Consider the following 9,734-nt stretch of genomic DNA (forward strand, 5'->3'; position numbering starts at 1 on the left):
AAATCAAGGAGACACGGGACAATGGGTATTTGAATTACACCAAGAGAGGGAGCTCTAGAGGGTGTCCATTTAACTTGCAGTCAATCACCCACAAATTAATTTGAAGAGGTGTCAGGAGATTGAGGCAAGTTAGAGCTTTCTTTGTGGATTGTGGATTTCTCTCTAAGGTTGCATCTAGAGTCAGCTCCAGGGGCTCTTGGTCCCTTTTTTTGGATTAGGTTCACAGCACATCTTCCTTCCAGCTTCTCACACCCGAAAGGGTGATTGGTCTTTGAAGTTCACCCCATTCTCAATCGTGGCATCTCCATGGCTAACCAAAGTAGATGTAAAGGAGAGCTTTCTGTGTCATTTTTTTTTTTCATGTCTACCTGAAAATACTGTCTGGCCCCATGAGAGGCTTTTAACAGCTTATTCAAAGGCATAATTTGAATCAGGAGCAAAGAATGTATTCATGTGCTCATTTTCCACATTAACATTGCTCTTAGAATCTGTATTTTCTCTCTTACACATAGACACACGGGGACATTGGACTGTCAACTTGAGGGAAAAGTCTATTTGTAATGATGACTATGTAATTTTAAAGCCCAGTGCAGCATCAGTATTATGTGTTATTCCATAAATACTCATTGTATTTCTGACTCATGGACTTAGATGGTGTTCTCTCACCTTCCATAGAAAAGGCCGGGTAACAGCCAACTTATTAAGTGACTTTATAGGGACAAGAGGAACCCTAAGCTCTCCATCCTCTTAAAATTGCCCCTAATGTATGACCACTGTATACCATCCATAACATCTAGTCTAACCTTGGACTAGATTGAGAAATCCAAGTGGGCATTATCCATAGTAATAAGTTCTGACGTGGAAAAGCATCTTACTTCATACGCTTCTGTTCTTCTTTTGTTATCCAGCCATCAATGCATCCAGGTGTAGCCCACATTTATTGTGTCCTGATTTCAGTTATTCTGAAGTGCTTTTAGCTTGCAAAGTATCTGGGAAAATACATTAGGAAGGTTACAAAGAAAGCCTGACTATGAATGAGCAGTCTCATACAGACACAGTCCTAGAGGCCAGACTGTTGTTCTGAGACATGGGGGTGGGGCATGGGGTGGCTGAGTTACTTTCTGGGGGGTCACAATGCTGATGATGAAACACCTTTATAGGTTCTGGTGGTTACAGTATTCCCTCTCAAGCCACTTACATTTTGATGTTAAAACATTATTTGTCAGAGATGTGAAAACTGGTCATGGCTCATGTTAGGGAATATAATCTTGGCTTCTTGTCCAAATGATGTCCTGAGGAACACTGGCTTTGTGGTCATTGCTGGTTCCAGGGTAGGGACTTGCAATGATTTCCAAGCTGGGTGGGAAGAGAGGAAGAAGAGATCAGTGAGTTTGTTACCAGGCAGCAGGGATATACTTTTCACAAAAGCACAGTGTCTTGAAAGTTTGGTTTCCCATCACCATTTATATTCCTGAGGAATAGATGTGTCTCTCACTCCGCAGCAGTGTTTCGTGACATTTGGATTTACAATGTTCAAGTTGAAGTCTCTAGCCCCTTGCAGTCTGTCAAAAACAGCTTCTTTGTCCATTTATTTTTGTCTTCCACACCCAGTCTGAATATCTTTTGTAAATTTATACTTGACAACCCTCGTATTTCAGTAGCTGGCTTTGGTTTCACAATCTACCTTGCTTGCTCAGTTACATTAGCTGAAACAACAAATTTAATCCATGATGTCAATAGTAAATTATAGCAGAGAAGTAATATATGTCTGACATCATAAAGGTCAAGGCCATGGTAAAAACACTGCAAATTCTGGAGCCATTGTGTTTGAGCAAGCAGTGGGCTCTTACTAAACACTAACATCATGAAAATCAGATTAGCACTAAAAGCTGCATTTGGCTAATCTTATTTTTTTTTAATATCTTCTTTTTTAAATGGAAAATTTCTAAAAGCAGAAAGCTCTTCTGCTCTACACTGGGCTGTGGATTTGTTCCCATGGACATTGGCTGTGTAATTATATTTTATATTTGGTAGTGGATAAATAATTAAAACTAGAATTACTTTTCTGAAAAGATTCATTTAGAGCACACGTTTTCTATTACCATAGCAGTCGGATGGGGGAGGGGACATCGCCTCCTACCTACCTAAACTACCTTGCCATTAAAGTATCTAAATTACCTCGGTGAATTCTGAGCGCAGAAGTGGTTGATGAATTGCTTTTGCATAAATGCACTTTCCCTTTGCTAGAATCTAATTTTATGAAACACACTCGTGTGTGTGTGTGTGTGCGCACACACGTACACACACACACACACACACACACTCACCAAGAGACACACATATACCAAAGCAGCCGCTGAACCCTCTCAAGAAGAAAAATTGAAGGCTGGAATTTTCTCTATATAATGAAGTTTTTTTAAACGTTGCCAGTAATATAAGCATCTCTGAGGAAAGCCCAAATGGTTTCATCTCCTATAGGGAAGAGCAGCTCATGAATCACTGTTTCCATGAAGAAGTGTTTCATTCCTTAAACTGGTGCTATCAATTGTACTGGCTGATTTTTTTTATCAGTATCAAAATTTGATTTTGGCTTAAACTCATTTATTACAAGTAAGGAAAAAATTCTTCTGCAGAGTGAACTAAAAAGCCATTCCATGGATACGAGTCTGAAAATCCCATGCCTTTTGTGGTTATAATGTGTTTAGATGGTTTGATCTATCATGGGCAGCCCCAGCAGCCAAGGAGGCCTCTTAAACAGCTGACAGCTCTCACTTGGCTCAGATGTATTTTCGTTTGTTAATTAGGAGCATTTATTTTAGTTTCTATGTGTTCTTGCTGTGTGTTAGACATAAGATCATGTATCTGAGTTCCAAGATACAATAATGTGGCACTAGGTATTATCTCCTGACAGAGTCGTTGCTGTTTGCGTCAGTGACAAGGGAGAAAATGTCATCACGCCCCATCTGTGCCCAGTGACAACCAGCACTTTATGAGACTATTTCTTGTGGGTCTGGAGCAATGGCTCTAAAGAATCGGAAGAAGACAAGCTGAAAAGAAAGTGGCCTCCAGTGAGGTCTGAAGATGCCCAGCCTCTCCTCTAGTCAGGCCTCTCTGTTTTGCCTGCCTCCATTATTACCTGGAGTGATGAGTTGGCCTTGGGCCAGGGGGGAGAAAGAGTGTGGAGGCCAAGGTGCCCAAATCCCCTATTTCTAGTCCAGTTTGTTTGCCTCACTTGTAATCACCACAAGCAAGCTGAAAAAACCTAGCCCTCAAATTGACCTTGGACTATATGAACACCTGCCTCAAGATCATATAGCACTTCGAAGAAAGAAAATGTCTCCTGAAAACTAAGGTTATTGCAGTGAAGAACTGTACATTTTTTATTTCCAAGATTTCTTTAATTTGGTAATTGATACCCATAAATATACCCTGGAGAACATGAATGAGATACAGTTCCTGCCTGCGAGAACCTTAAAATTGAAAATCATAACAAAAATACATAGCCTCTAAGTAATCTCTCAGCCTTTAATCCCTCTTTATGTCACACTGTTGCAAGGGAGATGGGAGCGTGGGGAACAGGTGCGCGTCATTCACAATGGGCTTGGGAAATCTCTCACGGTGCCCGTCGATACACTGGCGGCATTGTCGGCATTAACTTACAAGGACTTACACATCAGTGCAAGATTGTTGGTGTATGTTATGCATCGTGCCTTATATCATCAACATGTGATTGCGATATTTTCCCTTCATAATCAAATAGAAAAATGATTTTCTTTCTCTAATTTTTGTTACAAAATAAAATATTATCCTACAAACTAAGTTTTGATAATTTCTGAACAGTGATTAGGTTTTTCTCTATTAAAATTTGTTTATTTTATAGGTTTTTTAAGTTTATTTATTTTAAGAGAGACAGAAAGAGAGCATGAGCAGGAGAGGGGCAGAGAGAGAGAGAGAGAGGAAGAGAGAGAGGGAATCCCAAGCAGACTCCTCAGGCTCAGAGCAGAGCCGACATGGGGCTCAAACTCACGAAACTTGAGATCATGCATGACCTGAGCTAAAATGAAGAGTTGGATACTTAACCACAGAGCCACCCAGGCACCCCTTTAATTTTTATTTTAGAGAGAGAGCGAGAGTGGGGGGAGAGGGAGAGAGAGAAAGAATCTCAAGCAGGCTCCACGCTCATCCTGACACAGGGCTCCATCCCACCACCCTAGTATCGTGACCTGAGCCAAAATCAAGATTCAGATGCTCAACTGACTGAGCCACCCAGTTGTCCATTTCTCTACTTTAATCCAAGAGTGTATTTTGTTTCCTGAATGACTGAATAAGTGAATTGTGATCTGCCCACATAAATTAATGGACTTCTCTTTCACTCTAATAGTGACTAGAATTTGGAAAAATCTGCCCTCCTAGTTTGGCTTTAAAGACATGGCTTTTTGGCTTCTGGGCTATGTCGCTGCGTCTTTGGCCACATGTTAATGGTAACTAACAGTTGTTGAGTGTTCGTGTCCTAGGCACTGTGCTTGGCACTTCGCTTGCTGGATCTCAGACAGTACCTAGTCCTTTGAGTTAGGTATTGTTATTTTCTCATTTTACAAAAGAGAAAGTGGGACTTAGCAAGACTAGGAAGGCTACCCACACAATAGGTCAGTTGCTAGCCTATGGACTAATTTCCTTTGGGTTAGGGACCCAACCCTGCTCCAAAAATCTGTTCATGAATCCAAACCCAACTGCCTCCAAATGTCACATCCCTAACTTCTACTAATCCTGCCTTAGTGTGGGTTCACATTACAAAGGCCCCTTGTGTGGATTATTCTCCCTGTTGCTTCTCTCAGTCCTAGAATGACAACCGCACTTCCTTTAAAATTTAGAAAACAGTAGTTTCCTGGGCTCACCTCATCACCCCAAGCAAGCCTGTTAGCTGCTGCTCTTGGCAGGGGAACTGGGAACATGACGAATGATAGCGGTCTGCTCCAGGAATAAACAAACTCTTCATTATTCCATTAGCTATTTTCCATTTCCTGCTAAGCCTAACAATTTATTAGCACTATTTAAGTTAATGTATGGCTGTATTATTTTACGTATTTACTTTATATTCTTCACATGATGATATATTTAGGTGTTCAGATCCTCTGTGTGGTTTTTTTGAAGACTAAATTGGATGAGTTTGAGAGGGTAACTCTCCCAGTACTGGTAGGACCACCACTAATTCCTCTTTATGGAGCACATTTTTTTTTAAAGGGCTGAAAAGAGATTATCTCAAGGCCACTGGGAACCAAGTAGGTTTGGAATGTAATGCCATACGAGGAGAACACATGTACCCTTGCTTCTCAGTTATCCTATGCTGCAGGTAAATATTGTGTGTGTGCTGAGAGCAGCATTAGACAAGACTCAAGAAGCCCTGATTTCCAGCCTTCTACTATTTGGGGTTTTGTGAAAATCAAAAGGGTATGTAGGTGGTTTCTGTTAGGCTGTTTGGATGAGGAAGAAGAATCTCTGACTCTAGCAGAAAAGACATTTATTGCAGGATCACATGTGGACAGATAGATTGGGAGGGAAAACAGAGTCCCAAAAGACAGAGGGCACTGTAGGGTCACTTCTGGCCATTTCTTTCTTGCTCTTCTCTCACACGCAGGTGACATGGTCTTGCCCTCATGGTATCTGTTCTCTGTGACCTTGCTGTTCTCTTGGTGTACCCACTGCTCTTTCCACACCAACTGGCTTCTTCCTTCCCTGTCCTCCAAGGCTTAGAAAGTGGAGGCCAAGAAGCCAAATACAGAGTGAAGAAGTGCTTTATTTGACTACCTCAAACATTTAAATTTTTTCACACTTCTTTATTTTTGAGAGAGAGAGAGACACAGCATGAGCAGGGGAGGGACAGAGAAAGAGGGAGACACAGACTCTGAAGCAGGTTCCAGGCTCTGAGCTGTCAGCACAGGGCCCAACGCAGAGCTTGAACTCATGAACTGCGAGATCATGACCTGAGCCATAGTCTGATGCGTAACCGACTAAGCCACCCAGGCGTCCCTGACTACCTCAACATTTAGATCAAATTTTGAATATGAATGTTTTTTGGCAAAGCATGTGCTATTGTCATATAGTTACAAGTTCACACAGTTACTTCATTCAGATGAAAACATTTGAGTTTGCAGCCACTGTCCTCTGTATATATTTTCTGTACTTCCTTCTGCTTATTCATAATTTTTTTCTGTCTCTTAACTTTAACTTGGTTTTCTATGACTACTCATGCCCTTGACCCCTATCCAAATAATATGCTCTGCAATTTTTTTAGCATTTACTGTTTACCTTCATATGATCTGTTTATCTCCATTTACAGTCTTGAGAAAGAACCTTCCTATACCATACTACATTAATAGGTCAGTCCAAGGTACCTCTACTGACATGTTTATTATAAGTGAGAAAGTACTTTGTAATATGGACAGTGGTATACAAATGCAAGGTGTCCGTTATTATTATTGTTATTTTGTGACAGTATATATAAGGGTCATATAGATAGATCAAACTATCACAAAAAATTCTCTCCTGGCACATGTGATGATTTATTGCTTTGGAGTTTATCCAAAGACCTTAGCTAAGAAACACAGCAGTTAAGCTATGGACCAATTTTCTTACTGAAGTGAGCATACCCATGGGTCTTCTCTAAGCATCTATGGGGGAATAATTTCAGATTCAGACAAATGGCTCAGAGTCTTGGTTGAGTTGTGTAATGTGTAGGCACAGTCAAGGCACCCTGGAGAGACGTGGGCAGGAATGGGTCATTCAGGGGCACCTTAAAAAGAATTTGTCATTTTTGGGTACTACAAAACCATCAATGTTGAAAAACGTCAGGTGGCCTTCACTTATGCTTACAAATTTGGTCCTTTCCTTATCTTTGATACACTCAACACCTCTAATGCCATGGCAATTTACCTGTTTCACTCTGTTCCAATGTCTGTCGCCCACAGAGGTTCCAATTAAAAATAAATAACAGAAGACAAAATAAGGAGAAGAAGCTCTTCTGTTTCCCGCAAGCTTTGGGATTAAGGCCGGATCTCTCTCTCTCTCTCAATATCTCCTTTTAGAAAGAGATAAAAATAGTCATTATCAAGGAAGCCAAACTAATAGATTAGAAGATTTTGTAAATATTTAGACTTAGCTAATAAAGTAGCATATATTAACAAAGAATATACTCTTAGAGATCTCATAACTAGAACTAATTAAGGTTGGTAATTAACTTTGGAAAGAACCCAAAAACAAAGAAAACAATTAGACAAATGATCTGTTAGTTTAGAAGATGCAAAACTTTGAAAGTGCCAATGACTCAGTCGAATGTCTCTTAAACTTTCTACCAGAAACATTGGAAACCTGATGGGCTAGATCCTGGTGTGTGTGCTCTCTGCTTTAGCCCTTTCCACAGGGATGTCGTGAGGATAGAGACCATAGACATGAAGACACATCAAGCATTAGAAACAGAGATGCAAAATATACCCAGGTTATTATTATCATTCTTCAGGTTGATTGTTCTAGCAGGACTTCTTCATAAAGGATACTATGGCATTAGATCCATTCATAAAAAGCCCAATAAGCAAAAGACAGAAAACAAAAATCAAAACAAAAACAACACAAACAAAGCAAATGGCAAACACCTGGAGTAAGTTCCGGAGTGCCCAGCCAAGCATCTTTCAATGGGTGGGGGAGCTCTGGCCTGTGAAGGCTGCTCAGGGCTGGGCACAGAGCTGAAGAATAGCATTGCAAGGGGACTAAATCACTGGGCTCATGAAGTTGTGTGTTGTGTGTCTGGAGGGTTGTCAATCAAACCGTTCTGGTACTCACAAAATGATTCAAAGAGCCCTAACATGAGAAGGACTGAGTCTCTGTGGATGCTGAGAATTGTAGGTAATACTGCCAACTGATGTCTCCCAGGTCTTCAGATGGTAATGCTTTTATGCCAACTCCTACACCTTTCCCTCCTTCTTTTCTTTCTCTCTCCTCTCCTTTTTTTCTTTCTACCATATCATGTTCCTGTCTTCAGCTGAATTTGTCATCTATTACCATCTAATGTTTACATGATTTACTGCCAGGCCACTGTCTTCACCTGGTGCAATAGATTGAGCATTAAGGCCTCCCTGAAATCACCATGTTGAAACCTAATCTCCAGTGTGATGGTATTTGGAGGTAGGGTCTTTGGGATGTGATTAGGCCATGAGGGTAGCACCCTCATGAATGGGATTTGTGCCCTTATTGAAAAGACTTCAGACTTAAGTCTGATAATACTCCCTTATCCCCTCCGCCATGTGAGGATACAGTGAGAAGACAGTTTTCTACGAACCAAGAAGGGGGCTCTCACCAGACACTGAATATGCCAGTGCCTTGATCTTGGTCTTCCTAGCTTCCAGGAATGTTAGAGATAAATGTTTGCTGTTTAAGGCACCCAGTCTAGGGACTCCTGGCTGGCTCAGTTGGAAAAGCGTGTAACTCTTGATCTTGGGATTATGGATTCAAGCCCCATGTTGGATGTAGAGATTACTTAAATAAATAAAACTTAAAAAAAAAAGTCACCCCGTCTATAGTATTTTTGTCAAAGCAGCCTGAACCGAGACACTTGGATTTTTCCAAAAGTAGAGTCTGAGACAAGAACTTGTGTGCAGAACTTGTGTGGCTGGGACCAGAAGCGAGAACCAGGGAGCATGAAACAGAGAGGAAAGAAAAGCCAATCAACGGTGCTTTATGGAGTGGTCCAGGCAGCAGGCAGCTGGGACTGCATCTTACTAGGGCCATCTGAGACTGTAGAATGCTGACCAGAATTGCTCACAATGAAAATACTGACAAGCAAATTTGTCCATCAGCTCTTATTTCCATTGCTATTGCATGTAACCTGAGCAGTCTTCTCCCAGTGTGGTTCCTAAGCATTGCAGGGCAGAAAGGTGGGTTCTTTACAGAACTGCAGGTGGTCTGCAGTGTCTCTAAGGACATGTGCTGCCGTAGTAGATGGTATTAGAGGTGAAGCTGGAAGGATATGAGGTGATCCCAAGGGACTCTGATGTGCCAGGCCTTCCTCAACCATCTTTTCTATAATTGACTCATGTTAATCTATCTGATAGAGTGCATAACTTGTTCTGGGAACATGCTTGTAATCCAAAGCACCTGTATATCAAAGTGAATTTCAAGAACCATTGGCTCAGTGATCATGTGATGTTGGGCATCACGTACTACTGGTATGGCAAGACATCGTTCGTTTATCAAGTTAAAATTTATTAGAAATATTTGTTCATCTTGTGGAACACTCACAGAATAAGCTACTCACAACCCAAGGTTTTGACATTTATTCCTCTTAAATTTCATAGTATTGATTTTTTACTAGCAAATTTGCCTAGAGAATACTTTAAATATTCTGTTTCTTTCACTTACAATTGTGCCAGTCATGGTGAGTTGGAAGGTCTGGATATGGAGTGGGCTGGCTTGAACTCAAATCCCAACTCCACACTAAGTAGTGCTAAGTAGTAACTTCCTTGAAGAAGTTACTATAAACCATAAATTGGGGATGATTGCAGTACCTACCCAACAAAATTATTGTTCTAAAATTTAAATAAAATAGGGATGTCTAGCTGGCTCAGTCAGAAGAGTGTGTGACTCCTCATCTTAAGTTATGTGTTCAAGTCCCATGTTAGGTGTACAGATTACTAAAAAAATAAATAAAAATTTAAAAAAAAGACTGAATAAAATACTAATCGTAA

This window comes from Acinonyx jubatus, chromosome C1 (assembly GCF_027475565.1).
Source record: "Acinonyx jubatus isolate Ajub_Pintada_27869175 chromosome C1, VMU_Ajub_asm_v1.0, whole genome shotgun sequence".
Taxonomy (NCBI): domain Eukaryota; kingdom Metazoa; phylum Chordata; class Mammalia; order Carnivora; family Felidae; genus Acinonyx; species Acinonyx jubatus.